Source organism: Camelus bactrianus, chromosome 29 (genome assembly GCF_048773025.1).
Source record: "Camelus bactrianus isolate YW-2024 breed Bactrian camel chromosome 29, ASM4877302v1, whole genome shotgun sequence".
Taxonomy (NCBI): domain Eukaryota; kingdom Metazoa; phylum Chordata; class Mammalia; order Artiodactyla; family Camelidae; genus Camelus; species Camelus bactrianus.
Window position 1 is genome coordinate 4575688 of NC_133567.1, and position 17012 is coordinate 4592699.

Below are 17012 nucleotides of genomic sequence, written 5' to 3' on the forward strand. Positions count from 1 at the left end.
CTGGAAAGTCCCTAAACTGAAGAAGACTGAAATAAATGGAGAGATTTACAGTGTTCATTGATTGGAAGACTAAATTCTAAGATGTCAGTCACTGTTAATTTTTTATATTGATTCAATGCAATACTAATCAGATTCCCAGCAGTTATTCTTAGAAAGGGGTCATCAGATTTTCAGAAGTATCTATGGAAATGCAAAAGATCCAGAAAAGCGACATAACCTTGGAAGAGAAGACAATTAACACTGTCTAATTTCAAGACTTACTATAAAGTAGCAAACCTACAGATAGATCTACGTATGGGTAGTCACCTATGTTTGACAAAGTAGTCAAGGTAACTCAAAGGTGAAAAAAAATAGTTTTTTTTTTTTAATGGTGTTGGAACAACTGAAGATCCTTATTGGGACATTTTACCTTTGATTCTTATTTTAAACCATTCGCAAAAATTAAGTGAAAATGACACAGAGACCTCAGTATAAAAACACTGAAACTATAAAATTTTTTGAAGAAAATGTAGGATAAAATCTTCACAGTCAGGCTAGACAAAGATAGGCCCTTGAAATCATGAATCAGTTCAAAAGATACCATTAAGAAAATCAAAAGGGGAAGCCAGAGAGTGGGGCCGGGGGAGAAGTTTGCAGGAAATGTGTTGATGCCTTCTGACTCTAGAAGAGGAGCGTCTTTTTTATTCTGCAGAGGAAGCGCTCTGCTCACGCAGTATTCAGGTGCTGACTAGGCACTCCCAGACTCGTCACCTTTGCCAGAGAGCCCACTACAGTTAGCCGCTGTCACCTGATGCGACCGCGGGCCTTGCGTCCTGCCAGGGCGCCCGGCAGGATGCACAGCGCCGCGCCCTCCCGGCTCATCGCGGGCAGCGCTTTTGACAGCGGCTCTGCCGCCTGTTCCAGGAGCGCGCCTGCCTCTCTGCCCCCGGCCAGCAGCCCCGCCTCGCAGCCCGGGCCGCCGCTCCCCCACCGGGGGCGGGCCGGGTCCCGGGAAGCCGTCGGGGCCGGCGGAGGCTGGGTGGGTCAGAGAGAAGCTGGGCCGTGAGGCGGAGGTTGCTCCAGAGCTGGGCTGGCCCTTCAGAAGCGTCCCCAGGCGAGGCAAGGGGGCCGGCCAGTTACTGAGCAAGGGGGCCCCTGCGGGAGGGGGTGCGAGGTGGGCGAGGCGGGGCAGCTCTGAAGGGAGGCTGACGGTGGTGGGGCCCTGCCGTGCACCCCGCGTCCGGGAGGGCCGCAGGCAGCGCCGCAGTGTCCCCTAGACACCACGCGGGACAGGTTCACCCTGTGGGAGACGCGTGTTCTCCCACCCTGGTTGTCTGGCCATCCCACTGAGTCCTTGGAAGCGGAGGGATTCTGAGCTCTGCCAACAGCACTTGAGTGCTGGGTTATCTGAAGCCTGTTCACTCATCCAGAGTGTCTCGGGCTCCACAGAGCCCGTTACTGGGCGCGTATCTTGAAGACATCAGTTTCACTAATGATTTATTTTCTTGTATCTGTCAACAAACCTTTGGATTTGTGTTTCCGTCGTAGTCTCGATGTGCTGGTTCTCTAACTCTGCGATGGGAATTCCCGATTAGGGTACTCAGGTTGAAATTGTCCCTAGGGAGAGAACTGGCGTTTACCCATCTCTGTGCTGTGCCTGTCTCTAGATACGAAACACACAGTTTATGCGTTAGTGGTTTGGAGTGAATTCCCCCCTAGTAATGTTAGAGCAGATCTCCAGGTCTTCAGCAGTTAGAGTCGGGGAGATTCTTCCATGACACCCTTGTCCCCAACGAGAGCTGACTCACAGAGTTCTCAGGGCTCTGCTGAGTAGGGCTCCACCTTTCCGTGTTTAGTTGGAGCAGTGGAGAGGTCCCTCGGCCTTACACCTTAGAAGGATGGAGCCGTTAGGAACAAGGGAGGAATGGGCAGGTGTCCGAGAACCAAGGTTTCTTGTGGAGCTTAGGTGGGTTGCTGGGCAGGTGTCCATTCATGGTGGCTGTCGGTTACTCGAGGGAGGTGGCTGGGGAGGCAGAGGAAATGTGGAACCTAGTGATTATAGAGAATGTTCTCAAGAGCCCCGTGTTCATTTTATAAGAAGCATCTCAGCATCTCATGCTAGAGATTGGAAGTTCTGGGTCTCAGTTACTTAACTGCTGGATTATGTGCTTAGGCTGGAATTTCCCAAAGGGATCATACGGATCAGTGAGGAGATAATGCCACAACTGCTCATCCAGCTGAAGAGGCGTTTGAACAGTGCTGGCACCGGATGGAACAATTCTCAACTTTTAATAGTGGCAGCTCGGTAATGTGGCCAGCAGGCAGGGCCAAATGTCTGGCCATCCACCCTTTTCCAATTCTGAAAGCAAATGCCTGTGGGACATAAGATGCTGAGCAGAGGCCCAAAGCCATGAACTCTGACTTTAGAAAGCCTCTGGGTCTGAGGAGTAGGCGACTGTAAGTGAGATTCCTGAGCCAGGAGGACTGTCCGCTCACCGATAGACAGAGCGCATGTTTTCTCCACATTGCTCAACAGCATTTGAACTGAATTTCTGTAGACTTTCTGGGAGGTCTAAGAAAGATTATTAAGCCTAGGGCTCATGAAATCTCATTAAAGAGCGATTGATTAACTATAAACATAACTATAACATATAAAACTTAGAGACTTTATCCATCCCCCTCGCCCTGCTCTGCGGTGATGAGGAAGAATCAGGAAATGAAGGTGAAGTGTGTGGACCCTCATGCTCAGAACAGGACCTAAAACAGGTGGATCCATTGTACCTAACTGTTCTCAGTATTGGACTTGATGACTAGGTACCAACTCACACATAGGGCTGAGGAGGGCAAAGCCAGAGTTGCCCTTATGCGTCCTCTGTGGTTTGAATTTTTTTTTTTTTTTTTTTAAGGAACGAAAGTTTATTTGTCATTCAGGCAAAGTCCAGGAGACTCACAGGTAGCTGTCCTCCTTCCAGGATGTCTCAATATCATGGCATTTTTAAAAACTGACTAACAGACACATATTACTATATAAAAAAATAGATAAACAACAAGGGCTTACTGTATAGCCCAGGGAACCATATTAAATCTCTTGTGATAACATATAATGGAAAAGAACCTGAAATGAAAATACCTACATATGCAGATGTATAACTGAATCGCTGTGCTGTGCACCAGAAACTAACACTGTAAATCAACTACACTTCGATAAAATTAAAAAAAAATTGAAGTATAGTTTATCTATAATATTATGTTTGTTTCAGGTATGCAGGGGTTTTGCAAGTTGGATGTAAAATACACTCATTATCTTTTAAAAGTTGTTAAAAATTGAATTGTATAAACCTACAATTAAATTGTATTGGGAAAAAAAAGGTTTAAAAAAAGTTATGATGAGATAATGGCTATAATTCCCTGTGCTATGCAATATATCCTTGTTGCTTATCTGTTTAATACACAGTAGTTTGCATGTCTTAATCTTCTACCCCTAATTTGCCCCTCCCTCCTCTCCCCTTTGGTAATCACTTGTTTGTTTCCTATGGCTGTGTGTCTGTTTCTGTTTTGCGTATATAATTTGTTTGTTTTATTTCTTAGATTCCATATAGAAGTGATACCATACAGTATTTGTGTCTGTCATATCACTAAGCATAATATTCTCTAGGTCCATCCATGTTGCTGCAAATGGCAGAATTCTGTTCTTTTTTATGGCCAAGTAATATTATATACACACATATATATATATGGTTTTAAGTTTTGAATGAACATCCCAAGGTATTTCTGGGGCATCTGCCAAATTTTAGAAGTTAATGGAAAAGTAACTGGGGCTATTCATTATCTGGAGTTGTTGGCTTGGCAGAAGAAGCACGAAGATTGAGGAGTTGGATCCCTGAGGGTTGGGGCAGCAGGTATCCGGTGATGCCTAGACGAACGCGGAGTCTGTCAGACATCTGTATGATGCGTGAGGTGCTAGTGCTGCTCCACTGATTGACCCTGAGAAAATGCCACCATCACCAACTGGCCCTTAGCTCTATTACAGGAAATTTATGATTTAATAGCCATTATAAGAGGTTTAGAAGGGATTATTCCTCAATTTTAAAACCACCCAGAACTTCACTGGGATTCACATGAAGGCTACACTGGAAACAGATCAGTGCACACCCCCGAGGGCCACCCCTGCTCTTGGACCCTGGGGCGGGGGGGGGGTAAGATGGGGAGAGGACCATGAGGATACTCAGGGCACTGTCTTGTTGAGTGTAAATCTGGAATTTAGCCTCCGTGACTCTATAAGCCCTTATTATTACCTATGTGGGTATCAGCTTTGAGGGGCCCTGCAACACGAAAGAGAATTGCATTCACCCAATTAGAATTGTGCAACTCGCACCTTAGAATTCCTGTCCTACCTGTTCCCAGATGTGTGAGGTAACGCATCAGCATGGGATGCTTCCTGCTGCAGGTGACAGAATAAGTACCTAACATTGGTTTATTTCACATCACGTGGAATATACAAGGGGACGGGTCAGAGCTGTCCGAGGACTTAATGTCCTGTTAGTGTGCCAGCTTCAGGCATTCATCTACTTCTGGGGCAGGATGTTGGCGGGTGTGGGAAGAACCAGCTATGCCTATCCATTTTACTAGGAAAGTAAGCACTTTCTGAGAGGTAGCTGGGCAGTTATCCTTACATCCCTCTCATTTGCTACGACGGCATTGCCGGCTTTGCTGTGGTTAACTGCAAAAAAACACCACCCTGCAAACAAACAAATAAACAAACCAAAAAACAAACAAAACCAAGCAAAACCAGAGACATAGCTTTGTTTTTCCCCCTCTACTCCAGGAGTGGAGTTTTTATTTGTTTAATTAAAAAAAACAACTATTTTGCAAAGCAAAAAAAAAAAAATTAGTGAGAAGAGTGGCACTGTTTAACATTTTTGCAAATACATGTAACTAAAGGTCGGGCTTAATAGAAGATAACCAGATAGTCACACCTGCTTCTGCATTTCAGCCTGTTGTGACATGTTGTTTTGGATGAAATACATGAAGAAAACCAGTCTTACAGAGAGATGCACAGTTGCATTTTTATTCGTGTTTGCAAATAACTGTGGATAGTCTGCTTTGATACTGTACCCCAACTTGGCAAGAGGCAGTTTCTTAAATGTGAGTTGCCATGTGGAATTTGAAACCGTAACAATGTACTTTTTGTACTCTATTCCATTACAATCCTTTTGAACATTGAATGGATCCTTTACCAAAGCATGAGTTTGTAACATTGGTCATTTGAAAAAAAATATTAGTTCACTGAGTTATGCAAACCTTCTAAATGTTGACATATTTCATTACACAATACCAAAAAAAAAAAAATCACATTTGTTAATATCACCACTAATCTCATCAGAAAGTATGGGGAAGCCACCAAATCAAGGTGGTGGATAAAAGTTTTCTAGAATTTTAAGTTTCTCCTGAAAGCAAATTTTATCAGCAGCAACAAAGGCTGTCAATTGTTTTGCTAGACGTGACAGGCTTGCTTTATTCAGTTTCTGAGAAAATGTCTGCCAAATGCCCAGTTCTGAATAACTATAGATTGTTCTTTCCAGTAAAATGGTGTTCCCTGAAACAGGAGGCTTGTTCAGCTTGTAACTTGAACAACTGCACAAGTGCTTTTCCTCAGGACAACAGGCACACATTGGGGTCCCGCAGAAGTGCCTTAAGCATGCATCCTGTTTAATCTCGCAGATATTAAAATGATATGCATTCCAAGGGTTGATAAAAGTATTGGAGGCATTCATAAGTGACAGAAAACTGTCTCTTTTTTTAGTGTGAGTGTGAGGTGATGAGGAAAACCATGCCAACTTAGCAGAGTTTGGTGCCGCTGCCCTGAGTCAGGTTAAGGCGCCAGCAGTTTCACCCTCCTTTGCTTTTGTATCATAAATGTAAATATCAGCTGAGTGAAAAAAGGTAAATCTAGGTCTGATCCCTTGAGAGGGACTCTCAGAGACCACAGGGATCCATGCACACAACTCTCCCCTCTCCTTCTGCCTCCTTACCCACCCTGGTGCTTCCTTGTGTGGTCCCCCAATGATGGGAGAACTGTGAGTAATAAACTATCCTTTCAACAGCAACCATTCCCTGATCTGTTGGCCCTACCATATCAGATGTTCTATTAATGCATATTTTAATGCCCATCAACAGATGACTGGATAAAGAAGATTGTTTTATATATATATAAAAATATAATAGAATATTACTCAGCCATAAAAAGGAATGAAATAATGCCATTTGCAGCAACATGGATGGATGTAGAGATTACCATATTGAGCACACTGAGTGGAGTAAGTCAGAGAAAGATAAATATCATATGACATCACTTATATGTGGAATCTAAAAAATATGATACAAATTCTATTTACAAACCAAAAACAGACTCACAAACATAGAAAACAAACTATGGTTACTGAAGGGGAAAGGGTGGGGAGGGATAAATTAGGGGTTAGGGATTAACAGACACACATTACTATACACAAAATAATAAACAAGGACCTGCTGTAGAGCACAGGGGACTATATTCAATTTCTTGTAATAACATATAATGGAAAAGAATCTGAAAAGAAAAAATACATGCATGTATATGTATAACTGAATCACTTTGCTGTACACCTGAAACTATCACTGTAAATCAATTAGACTTCAATTCAAAAATACATTACATTATATTTTAAAGCAATGGCGATAGTGAATATAAACAACACTTTTAGGGCATTTTGCTGGCAAGAGGAACAGAAAAATGGGGGAAAGCTAGAGGGGAGGATGGGATCAAGGTATCACAGTGTGGCCGTATGCTGCCTGTAATGTCTTATGAACGGGGAAAAAGTAATGGTTTGGTGGGGGACAGGGATCCAGTGCAGAGATGAAGTAGCTGGTCTTAGACAGGTGTGGGTGGCTCATTTATTTTAACAGGGAGGAAAGTAGGGTGCAGATGCAGGTAGATGGTTAGGTTTGGGGTCAAAAGACGTGGAAATTCTCTTCTGTTTGCTTTTGCTTTCTTGGTAAGTTAAGAAGCAAGACCGCCAGCCAGGCTGGGCTGGGAGGAATGTGTAGGAGACGTGAGGAGATGTGCCATGGAGAACGCACAGTAAGCTGACTAGGACAAGACAGCAGGATGGCCAGGCAACACCGAGGAGCCCATTTGAGGTGTGGGGTCACACATTTTAGGGGAGATGCATGAGCCTGACTGTGCGGGTTTCACAAGGAAGAGATGTAGCGTGAGTAGAGAGTTTAAAATAGACTTTATTTTAGAACTGTTTGAGATTTACAGAAAAATTGTAAGACAGAACAGAGAATTCCTATAGAACCCACACCCCGTTTCCCCTACTACTAACAGCTTACGTTAGCACAGCACATTTAACAACCAGTACTGACACATGACTAACAATAGTTCATACTTGGTTCAGATGTTTTTACCCGATCTCCTTTTTCTGTTCCAGGACCCCATCCAGGAAACGTTGCATTTAGTCCTCACTAAGGCTCCTCCCGCCTACAGCAGTTCCTCAGACTTTCCTTGTTTTTATTGACCTTGCCTGTTGTGAGGAGTAATGGTTAAGTATTTAACAAAATGCACCGTGCCCCCCGCCCCACTGGGGATTTGTCTGGATTAGAAAGAAGCCCTTCCTTAAGGGGCAGGGAATTATGTAGTTGTGTGTATACATAAATTATTTGGATTCTTCTGCACAAGAGATATGTCTGTTGTCCCCCATTTATTTATTTATTCACTCATTTATTTATAGTAGTATGCAGTCATGGGTACTTATTTTATACTTTGGGTTATCATCCAATACTACTTTATCTTGTTGCTAAAATTGTTCCAGCTTTGGCCATTGGAAACTCCTTCAACTGGCTACTGTGTCCCTTTGACATACCCCCATCATTCTGCAGTTTTTTTGAGCACTTCTTTACTTTCTGATGCTAAAAAAGATGCTCTAAGCTCATTTTATGTATTTCCTTCTGTAGTCCTAGAATCAGCTATTTATTTACCCAGTGCTGTTTATTTTTTAATCTTTTTAAACTTTAAAATATTCAAAAATAATAAATGTACAGCTTAGTGAATTACTTTAAGGAACACACCCTTCCAGTGTTGTGTTGGAGCTGGCCCACACAGTCTCCTAAGAGCTGTTTGTGTAATCTCTTCCCAGCTCCACATACAATGACATCATGTTGGTAGCTTGAAATTGGCCATGGTGGTATATTTACATGATGGAAATCAGGAACTGCTACAAGTCAGGGCTTTCTTTTCCCCGTGGAGAGTCAGTTGTTAAATACCAGCACACCACTGCTTGTGACCGCCACCCAAGGAAAGAAATAAAACCGCAAGCTAATAAATAAAACTCTGCCAGCCACCCTAGTAACCCCTCCACGTTTCCCATCACAGCCCTCTCTCCAGAAGTAGCCACTACCCTGACTTTATAGTAATCACTTCCTTGTGTATGTGTTTTTAAATGCTTTTTGTCACCCATATGTCCATCCCTAGACACTATGGTTAATTTCATGCATTGTTTTTACCCTACTGTATATTTTAAGCACTTTAATCTATAGACTGCCTCTCCATCTCTTTCTTTTCCTTACAGTTTATCTGTTGAAGCATGTGGGCCAGTTTATCTGCAGCCTTTCCCCATCTGGGTTTTACTGATTGCATACCCATGAGTGTAGTCCAACATGTTTCTTTGTACCCACTATTTACCATATCAAATTGACATTGATAGAATATTTCACCTAACACGTTCTCTTCAAGTGTCCATGAAATGTATCAAGACCACATCCATAAAAAAAACCCTCAACAAATGTAAAAGAACTGAAACCAGAGTGTATTCCCCGATCGCAGTGGAAGTAAAGGAGGAAGGTAGAACAGGAAGATCTCCAGACACTTGGCAACTAAATTACACACTTCAAAATAATCTGCGTGTCAAAGGGGAATCTCAAAGGAAATTAAAACAACAGCAACAACAACACTGAACTGATGTGCACGTAGCAGATCACAACGTGTGGGACACAGCTAAAGCGTTGCTGAGGAGGAAATGTTTAACACCAAATGGTCACACTGGGAAAGAAGAGAAGTCTCAGATCTACATTCTCACCTCACGAATGTAGAAAAAGAAGGGCAAAATAAACCCCAAAGAAACTGGAGGCAGGAATAATAGAATCAGAAAACAGTGCAATCGTAAGAAGAAAAACAGTGAAGAACATCACGTAAACAACATCAGTGGAACAAAATCTAGCTTTTTGAAAAGATCAACAAAATTGATGAACCTCTAGCAAGATTGTCATATAAAAGAGAAGACTCAAGTTACCAATGTGAAGATTGAAACAGGGAATATTACTCCAGACTCTGCAAACATAAAAAAACAAGAGATACTACAAACAACTCTATGTGTGTAAATCTGACAAATTAGGCAAAATAGACCAATTCCTCAAAAAACATAAACTACCATAATTTACTCAATACAAAACACATAATTTGAATTACTCTATAAGTATTAAGGAAATTGAATTTTAAATAAAAAAACTCTCCCCAAAGAAATCTTGAGGCTCAAATGTTTTCACTGGAGAATTCTCCCAAAGGATTAAAGAAAAATTAGCACCAAAAAAAAAAAAAGAAAAGAAAAAGAAAAATTAGCACCAATTCTACAAAGTCTATTCCAAAAAGCAGAAGAGAAGGGAGCACTCTCCAATCCATTTTATGAAGCCAGTTTTACTTTGATATGAAAACCAAAGACATTACAAGAAAAGCAAACTATGAGACCAATAATTTTCATGAGTGTCAATGCAAAAATCCTGAACAAAAAGAATTCAGCTCGGAGGGGAGAGCATAGCTCAGTGGTAGAGCACGTGCTTAGCACACTCGAGGTCCTGGGTTCAATCCCCAGCGCCTCCTCTAAAAATAAACAAACCTAATTACCTCCCCCTACCCCCCACCAAATTTAAACAATGAAATAGATAAAGAATTCAGCTACATATAAAACAATTGTCCATCATGACCAAGCGATGTTTTAAAGGGTATTTTACAGAATAGTCTTCAGTTTAGGTTGTTTGATGTTTCCTTGTGACTGAATTAAAATTACGAGGTTTCGGCAGGAAGACCAGTGAAGTAAATGCTGTTGGGTTCTTCTCAGCAGCGTAGCAGGAGGTCCCCTGCTCTGTCCAACTGCTGATGAGCTTAGCTTTGATCAGTCGTCTAAACGTGTCCCCTGGGTTTCTCTAACGCAAGGTTCCTCTTTTTGTAATTAATGAATATTTTGTGGGAAGATACTTTAATCCAGTATAAATGTCTTGCCTTGCATCACCCAGTGCTTTGCACACATCGACCATTTCTCGTCTGAAGTAACTGTTACCACAATCGTTGTCAATTCATTGTTTTCTAGTTTCATTATTCCTTCTCTGCAGTTATTACTTGTAACCCTACTTCTCATCTATATTTATTCATTTTATTTTTTATCACCATAAACTCATATATTCTTGTCTTATTCCATAGATTATAATCTATTACTGTCACTATTTATTAATGCCCCAAATTTCCCAAAATAGGCCAGTAAGTACCCATTCAGGTCAGCTCCTGTGTTGTTTTTCACACATTCTTTGCACACTTACTTTCTGCTACAAGACGTCCCAGAGTTGTCTGGTACTTTCCTTACCCCAGGTCCTAGAAGCAGCCATTTTCCCAAGGAGCTCTGAACTTTTTGGTGGAGAATGGTACTTAGAGACCAAAATCTGGGCATTACTGTGCTCACTGCTGCTAGATACCGCTGCATCTGAGCCCTCTCAGGAGGCAGAGCTAGGCAACACAGGCATGTGTGTGTGTGTGATTGATATATGTGTGTGTGTGTGTATACACACACACACATATCTATCTGTATATCACACATACATACATACACATTTTTTTAATGTCTTTTTTTTTTGGCTTTGTGGACAAAACGTCATTTTTTACACTCCTGAGAATATTAATTAGAGGATTAAAAGTGTTTTCTGTTCACCATTGCCTTTGTTTCATCTGAGTCTTTTTTTTCCTTTTTTGCCATTTTGGTCTCTGTCTTTCTCATGTTGGAGGTTGTCTGAAATGTCTGACAGTCACTGACTGTCATTTCATATTTAAGAGTGACACACACAGTATTTCTGGGGTTTTGAAATGAGGAAATAGTTTATTCATACCAACCTTTCCATGAAAACAACTTCAGATGTTGGTGAAAAGGGTAAAAGTATCTTCTCAGAAACAGCATCAGTGGGAACACACGTTGGTACACCGCTTTAGAGAGGAGTTTGCGAAGTCAGCAAACCTGCACGTGCACTTACCTTTTGACCCATCAGTCTAACTCCTAGAATTTACCTTGAAGGTGTACCTCTGACAATATGAAAATGTGTATGCACAAAGTTATTCATTACAGCACTATTTGTAACTGCAAAATATGGGAAACAATCTAAGTGCCCAGAACAGCCGTTAAATAAGCTGCACTCATCTACACACAGTAACTCTACGTAGCAAAACAGGGAATGAGGACAGTTGCTACGAACTGACATGGCTGAGATCTAGAATATATTGTTCACTGGAAAAGCAAAATGAAGAACAGCATACATCTATAATGAACCTTTTGTGTAAAAAGGAGGAAATGAGAAAGTATATGTGCGTGCTTACTTGCAGAGAAAAACAGAAAGAAAGTAAAGTAACTTAGGAAGAACAGACCAGAAACTGAGGTTGTTTATTAAGGCTACGGGTGAAAACTGTGTAGAAAGCATGAAGGTATTGGAATAGAAGTAATGAGATGAGCATTTCTTTGGTTTTTTTTATGTGTTCTGAATTTTAGAACCATGTCAATCTTTCACATACTTAAAGAAAACATTAACAAGGATGTCTAGTGAAAAAATCACAGAACACAGAAACAAATGAACTTAAATATATTTTAAATGGATAACACTGAAAGAGGATGAGGGGTAACTTTGGACACAATATTTGATAATACTGTCCTCAGGCTAAATACCAAAGACCTATAAACAAGTACTGTGCTCTAGTTAGTAAGTGTCGGTTAGCAATTATGAAACTTCTTTATGTGTATTCCATAACTGAGTAAGTGACTATATTGTGGATAATGAGAGTCAGGTTTCTCTTTGTTAGAGAAAGGAGTTAGTATATGAAAAGGGGGAAGGCTAGCCTGAAGTCTGAGTACTTAGGTTGACATTTTTGGAAGAATAACTGTAAACTGATGGAGATTATCTATCTATCTACCTATCTACCTATCTATCATCTATCTATCTATCTATCCATCCATCCTATCTATCTATCCATCTATTTCAATATAAGTATATAGATATACATACATACTTTTTCTCACATATCCACAGGAAAAGAAAACTCAGGCCAGTATCTCTCATGAGCAGAGACATAAAATGCATAACAAAATATTAGCAGATAAAATCCAACGATATATAAAAAAGGATGATCCCTCACAATCACGTAGGACTCATCCCAGGAACGCAAGGCTGGTTCAACATTCAAAATCAACCACTGTAAGTCACTATATTAGTAGATTAAATAAGAAAAAAACATAGGATCATGTCAGTGAATGCAGAACAAGCATTCAACAAAGTTCAGCATCTAGTCATGATTTAAAAAAAAATCATACAAACTGGGAATAGAAGGGAACTTCCTTAACCTAATGAAAACTATTTATTAAAAACCTACAACTAACATCATACTTACCAGTGGGAGACTGAGTACTGTCTCCCTAAGATCTAGAACAAGGCAAAGATGTTCTCAATTACCACTTTTATGCAATATCCTACTGGACGTCCTAGCGTGTGCAGTATGGCAAGAAAAGGAAGTAAAAGGCACACAGACTAGAAAGCAAGAAATGAGGTTGTTTTTATTCACAGAATATACGATTTTCTATGTAGGAAATTCCCCAAATCTACACACACACACACACACACATACACACAATCTCCTGAAACTAACAAGTGAGTTTAGCAAGGTCACAGGAGACAAGGTTAATATACAAAAGTCAATTGTATCCTTACACACCACCAATGAACAACTGAAATTCGAAATTTTTAAAAATTGCATTTATAATGACACCAAAAAAAGTATTGACAAAATATGTCTGACAAAACATGTGTGCAGAAAACTACTCAGCACCAGTGAACGAGACCAAAGATCTAGGTGATTAGATCTATACCCTGGACTCATGGATGAGAAGACTCAATATTTGAAACATGTCATTTTTTCCCAATTTGATTTTTATATTCAATAGAATCTTAATCAAAATCCAAGCACACTTTTTAACATATATCAACAAGCTGATTCTAAAATGTATGCAATCTATACAATGTACGCAAAAGCAAAAGGAATAGCCAAGGCAAGTCTGGAAAAAAAAGATGTACTTGGAAGACTCACATTCCCTGATTTCAAGACTACTACAGTAATTACGACAGCGTGACACTAGAAAGATAGGTACGTAGATCAACAGAACAGAAGAGAGTGGCCAGAAATAAAGCAAGAGGCCCTGAAACAACTGGATGTCTACATATAAACAAAAGAAAAAAAGAGCCTCAACACATGCCTCACACCTTCTACAAAAACCACAGGCCTGCATTTAACACAGCACAGCAGTATACGACTTCTGGAGGGAAGCTAGGAGAGGAGGTGGGCAGAGCGCAGTGTTAGAGCCCAAGCTGAGTACGTGTGAGGTCCTGGGTTCAATCTCCAGTAGCTCCATTAGAAAGGAAGGAAGGAAGGAAGGAAGGAAGAGAAGGAAGGAAGGAAGGAAGGAAGGAAGGAAGGAAGGAAGGAAGGAAGGAAGGAAGGAAGAAATCTAGGAGAAAATCTGTATGCCCTTTAGTTTGATGGTGTTTTTAACTTTAACCCAAAAAAGTACAATCCATGAAATAAAAAAATACTGGTTTTGGACTTTACAAAAATTAAAAACTTTTGCTCTTTGAAAGACACGGTTAAAACAACTACAAGACAAGCCACAGCCTGGGAGAAGAAGAAAACAATCAATCTAATAGAAAATAAAATGTCCAGTTAATGAGTGGGCAAAGGATCTGAACAAGTCTTTTACTAAAGATGATACACAGTTGGGAAATAAGCATGTTAAAAGGTTATCTTATCAACTATGCTTCATTAAGAAACAAAATTTTAAAAAATGTATAAAAATGGTTACCAACATCATTGTTACTGGGAAATGCAAGTTAAGACAACGAGATAGCAGGTAAAACCCCCAAATCCCATAACATCAAAACACGGGGAGCATGTGGGGCAACAGGACCTCTTGTTCATTATTCATGGAAATGACAAATACGTACAGCCATTTTGGAAGACAGTGTGAAAGTTTGTTACAGAGGTAATCACAGGCTTATCATATGATCTAGTAATCACACAGCATCTTTGCTATCTAGACAGATTACACAGAAAAAAAAAAAGGATGACCCTTCATACTGTAGAGAGAGGCCAGAAAAAGTAAACCAAGGGAACACGTCCACAGACATTGAGGAACCTTTCCTAAAGTTTCACAGAGTTCATAGCTTCTTCAGATACAGGTATTATAAAGCAAGGCAAATAAAATTCACTTTCCAAGTTTATTACACTCCCAAGGGCAACTAAAACTCAGATAAAACTCTGCAGTCTCGTTGACTTGAAAAGCCAAACAGAGTTTGGAGGGAAAATGGCTGGAAAGTGAAGGGGGCGAGAATCACAGACAAGAGGGAGACCCCGAACAGGAGCCAAGTTCTGTATCTGAACTTTGCCCAAATTTTGAACCCCTGAAATCGCCAGGTGTTGGGCAGACTCCAAGCAGTCCTTCGAGGCTACAAGCACCTCTGTACCAGCTGCTGCCCCCCCAGAGGGGGACAAGGCTCAAACAAACATACCAATACTCTTTAGAGAAACATATCAAAATCACTGAGTTATTGGAAATACAAAGAAACAGAAACATGTGGACTGTAGACAAGAGAAGATGTGACTGATAAAGGCTGACCCTGGGAAGCAGACATGGCCAGAACTGGCAGAGGAGGATTTAAAAAGGATGCTCGAGGGAATAAAAGTAAATACATTATGTATTTTGGAAAGGGATGAATGTAATGTAATACGTACTCACTAGCAAATGATCAATACTGCAGATTTAATCAAGTTATGAGCATTAACATTCGCCACTTCCTTGTTTATCGTCCACTTTCCTGAGACGTCCACGTTGATTTCATTTGTGCTTCGCTGGGTTATTTGTATTTTTTTTAAGATAAAAAGATACAATTTACTTTCTAAATCCTGACATGTCAGAACTCACGTTGACTCCACTGACTTCAGTCATTCAGGATTTCAGGTCAGTCTCATGTCAGCTCCGATTCTCTTTCAAATCGTAGGTTCCAAAGAATTATGATTTTTTTTTCATTTATCCTCATACTCCCCACGTTTTCTTTACCGAGATTGTGGCTTAACCAAATTCTCCAAGTGTGTCTAGGATACAGTTCCGTGTCTCGCTGCTAGGATGTTTGGTGTGAAAATACCGGTTATATGCTCCTGGTCCAGGTGGAACAGACCTTTTGGTCATCCTGTCCGGCACTGTCTCCCGGACCCTCAGCCCCTACTTTCTTCTCTCCCATGGACGCCTGGATATTGGCTCTCCTGAAACTACAGTGAGGAAGGGCCCAGGCCCTGGCATCAAATAACCTGGTTTAAATCCTTTCACTTCCTGTCAAGTCCCAATCTCCCTGGGCCTTAGTTTCTTCATCTCTAAGATGAGGCTGGTAACAGGACGGACAATGGGGGCAAAGACAACATGGTTTTCGTTTTCTTCCTGGAATTTCAAATTTTAAGGTAAAGCGTGAGACTTTTAAGAAGTTGCTGCTAGTAGCCTTGAACATTAAATGATGCCTCCTCCTTCCAGTAGGGCTGGGAAAGTTCTCCGGTGGGAAAACTTCAGACTCCTGAGAGCAGAAGGAACCTGGGATCGTGTCGGGAGACCTGGGCCCTGGACACAGCCTTCATCACCTGGACTCACCTGTAAAACTGGGGGGATAACTTCAAAGGCCTGTTTTAAAATTTGGTTTTGATTTTTTTTTTTTAATGGATTTTCACTATCTGTGTAGAATAAGCAAACAAAAAGGTTCCCCTTCAGTGACTTTTTACTCACTGGCCTAATTGCTAAGGAAAAAAAGGCAAATTAAAATTTGAATTAAGACCTAAGGAGATTTCAGAATGATTCCTATTACGAGAACTTACCACGGTGCTTGATGAAATAAAATCTGAACAATCCCAGCTACTGATGCCTGTGTCTGCATAGTCACTCAGCTTCCAGAGAGTCGAAACAGAGCACAAGGCTCTATGGTCAGAGCTTCTGAAGTACAAAGTCACGAGAATTAGAATTCTCAAAGGGTCTCTGGTGGTCCACTGCCGTGAAAGCACTTCAAGCGGTTTACTTCGGGAGACGCAGAGCTCTGTTGTAGAGTCTGCTCACTTTGATGCAGGAGGACAGAGCAAAATGTGCGTTTTAAGGACGGTCATGTAAGCTTTCTGTAACACATATACTTTCCTATGGAACAAAGATAACTCACGTTAAAATTATCATACGCGTATTTTTTTCCCAGGGTCAAAAAGAGTACTTTGAAAGAGTATTTCTTTTAAACGATGTGTCCGAATTATTAAGATGGTTGAGAAAGGTAAGAGCCATCATCAGCCTTCAGGCAACGATTAGGTGTTGATTATCTGCCGCGTGCAGGGAGCTATGCGGACAGGTCTTTGCCCCTTTCAAGGGCTTAGAAGAATTTAAAAAACATACACATCCCTGAGATGATCTAAGAAATGTCCACAGGGAAAATAAGATACTTTTCAATGGGTGAGACGAGGGAAGGCGTTGTGAGTGGAAGAGCCGTCATCAAGAAAGGGCTAGAGGTTTTGGCACATGGAGTTTGCGGGCAGGAGCAGAGACAGCCGGCATTCCAGGGGCACAGAGCAGGACACGGGGACGGATAAGCACAGGGAACAGTGAGTGACTCCATGTGAAAATGACAAG

At 41.0% G+C, this 17012-nt stretch overlaps 1 long non-coding RNA gene across 1 annotated transcript in view; it reads left to right on the plus strand.

Annotated features, from left to right (window-relative positions):
* LOC141575579 (uncharacterized) overlaps positions 1 to 16258 on the plus strand; it is a 40527-nt gene extending 24269 nt beyond the window's left edge. Inside the window, exon 2 of the long non-coding RNA XR_012503261.1 lies at positions 15891 to 16258. This is a non-coding gene — a long non-coding RNA (uncharacterized LOC141575579). The remainder of the gene's footprint in view (positions 1 to 15890) is intronic.
* The last annotated feature ends 754 nt before the right edge of the window (positions 16259 to 17012 follow it).